Source organism: Alligator sinensis, unplaced genomic scaffold, assembly GCF_000455745.1.
Source record: "Alligator sinensis unplaced genomic scaffold, ASM45574v1 scaffold294_1, whole genome shotgun sequence".
Classification (NCBI taxonomy): Eukaryota; Metazoa; Chordata; order Crocodylia; family Alligatoridae; genus Alligator; species Alligator sinensis.
Window position 1 is genome coordinate 1,626,340 of NW_005842305.1, and position 3,282 is coordinate 1,629,621.

The window sequence follows — 3,282 nt, forward strand, 5'->3', positions numbered from 1 at the left end:
TACCCCCCTGCCCCCCTACTCCCCCTAGCCAGGCTCTCCATATCCCCCTGAGTGCTACTGCCATATGGGTAAATGTTGCTCCTCCCCACCCCAAAAGATTGGCACCAGCAGGGAGTGGGGCCAAGAGCCAGCCCAGCATGGGGATAGTGCCTTTACTAGGGTGACACCCCAGCAGCAGGCTGAGCAGGCAGGTCAGACCCAGGGAGTGAGCAGGCTGATTAGACAAGGTGGAGCCACGCCAAACTGGACAGGCCAGAGCAGACCAGACCAGCAGAGGCATGTTGGGGCTGGGGGGGAGGGGAGGGGAGGTGGGGGTTGCACCTCCAGAGCTGGGGGACTGGTGAGAGCAGCCCTGAACTATGTTGGTGCTCGGGGCTGGATCGCTGGCTGTGGTGGGGGCAGTAGGTTTGGCCGGCTCAGGTAGCACATCAGGCTGTACCTCCAAGTAGATGCCCAGGCTTCGTTTCCAGCTCCAGTGCAGTTAGCATGCCCCGTGGGCTGAGGCCTGGCCTGCTTGCTGAGCTAGTGACGTAATCCTTAACTGAGATGCCACTGCTGCTGGGGAAAGCCTTGCTACAGTGCCACCCATGAGGTTAAGGCTCCCAGTAGCTTCCACCTGCCAGGGAAGCACTGAGCCATGGTGATCCTGCATCTCCCCTTGTGCAAACTCCACCACAGCACAGCTCCAGCTTGCCCCACAGGCCTGTGTGGCTCTGCTCCCTGCCCCAGCTTGATTCCTGTCCCCAGTTCCCACTTTAACCTGGCACCTGGGCCTTGGGCCCCAGCCACCCACTGCTAGTTATGCTACTTCTCATAGCCGTCAGCATGTGATACTCAGTTCTGGGCATTTGTAAGACATATTTGGGTGGGGGATTGAGGGCACCAAACCAGCCAGGGGTTGCACATTTGGGCAGTGACTGGTGACATCAGGTTTCTCACATTTGCTGCCAGCCTGCCCTGACTTGGGAGGCAGAGGCTGGAGCTTGCAGAGCTGGTGCCAAGGTGACAGGCATCTTCCTGGGCCTGGTTTGGAGGAAAAGTTGGAGTTTTGGTGCTAGGAAACACTGCTGAGTGTAGGCATAGAAAGGCAGCCAGCAAAAGCAGTCCCCACCCCTTCCTCTTACATTGCCTACCTCTTCCTTCTCCATCCCCTTCCTTCCCCAAGCCTCTGAACAATCACTTGGCTTGATCTCCATCCTGCAAGCTGGTACGGCCCCATAGGTTTCTTGTGGCACCTTCTGAGTCAAGTGCCTCCCTGACCCAGCCTATTTCTTGAACAGAATAATACATAGTCCTACTCTGGCCAGGTTTGTGGTGGCCACCTAGCAAGTAAGATTTAAGTACTTTATCCCTAAGCAGAGGACTTGGCTTCTGCATATTCTTCCCTCCCCTGGGGGATGGGAGCTACTGCTAGTGATGTGCCCCAATCCCATCTTAGAAGAAAGGCAAGGCCCACTTTTGGCATCCCCCTCCTCTACTTGCTGCTGTCTCTAGGAAGCTGTGGGACTTTCATTTTCTCCTATTTTTGGAGTATTTTTGAAAGGGAAGGAGTGTTCTGCAGCACAGTTCAATACTGGTTGTATTCCTAAGTATACAGCATTGTCAATGGGAGAAGGAAAGCACAATAGCCTTTCACCATGGTAGACATGGACAGCCTCTTCTGGATCACGATTCTGGCTTTAGTATTGGGATTTGCTTATTTATCCCTTCCCTCCTACTGCTCAGATCAGATGAGTTAAGAAAGAAGCCCTTGAGCAAGGGTGTGCTGGTCTACCAAGTACCCATTTCTCTCCCCCAGAGGTGAGTGCCCCTCCTGAAGCAGGCTGGAAGCACACAAGTGTTGGCCAGCTGACAGCTCTGGAAGGAGTGTGTATTGGAAGCCAGGGGCTGCCTATTGTTTTCAGGGTAGGCTGAGGGCAGGTCTCTGCCTCAAGTGTCTTGAAACAGAAAGTGAAGGGAGGCAAGGCAGATTTATATTTCCAGGACAGGCCTTCCCATGGCTTCAGTCTCCTTTTAGTATCAGACAGTAAGTGCAGTCATTTCAAGCTGTTGCTTCAGGGTGGCTGTTGGGTTAGTTTGGACAGTTGGTTAGACAAGGGGACTGGCTAGAGAGGACAATCATTCAAGGATGTGTAGAGGGAAGAAGGAAAGTTTAAGAGCAATGGTTAAAGTCTTAATAGAGTGGAGAGTGTTGAGTCACCAGCCACAAGCTTAGCAAGACTTGACAACTGAAGAGGCAGCTGGTTTACCATGTCAGCAGCCCTTGAGTGGAATAGAATTACACATTTGAATGCAAATGGCTGGAGAACTGCTCTTCAACTCTCTTGGCATGTCTACATGTCATCCTATGGCAATGTAGGGGATGTAGGAAGCACGTGCATCTACACGTGATCGCCAGCTGCATCACTGTAGCAGCACGTTTCCCAGGTATAGTGCACCACTATGGTGATGTAGCTGTAAAATTTACTTGTATGCTATGTTCAGGGTGCAGTAACCACTTATACTGTGCCGTGCTTTAGTACTTCCAAAAGGAAGTACTAAGGCACAGCGCCATAGCAACATCACCATCCAGCAACGTGTAGACGCAGACTTCCATTTGGACTCCTAACACCTGTCATAAATGTCCAAGGTCTTCAGGTGACTTTCTTCTTTGAGAAGCCCAAGGCTCACTTCTGGGACCAAGCCATACTCAAAATCAAGAGCCAGATTCAGACCTCACTCCAACCTGCTATAACAGCAACCCTGAAACAAGGACAACAGAAGGCCTTTGGTTGTCACCTACAGAACCCAACTTCAGCACATCATTAACGACCTCGTCTCTCATGGGGAACTATGACCACCTCAAGGTAGCCGTAGGGAAGCTGGCTTACTGGCAGCTTCTCAACCTCAAGCAGCTTCTCTCCAGCAAACTAAGTCCTATTCTCACCAAAGCACCAGGTCTTGCTGTAGACTCAGATGCCAGCTGTGCCTTCTGATCAACACAGGCCACATCACTGACCAAATAAACAACATCTGAGGTTCATTTACCTGCACTTCTACAAATGTCACACAACATCATCGCCTGTTTACAGTGCCCCTCTGCTTTCGGTACTGGACAGGCTGGGCAATCCCTACACACTGTCATAACCCAAAGGTATGATTTTGTGTGTGCTTTGGCACTAGAATTATCCCCGCCAAATTACAGCTTCGTTGCACGGTACAGTTTTCTGCTGCAGAGGAGAACCCCGGTGCAAGGAAGAGTTTCCCGCCAATTTGTGGCTTCTTTTTCACAGTGGACCGATC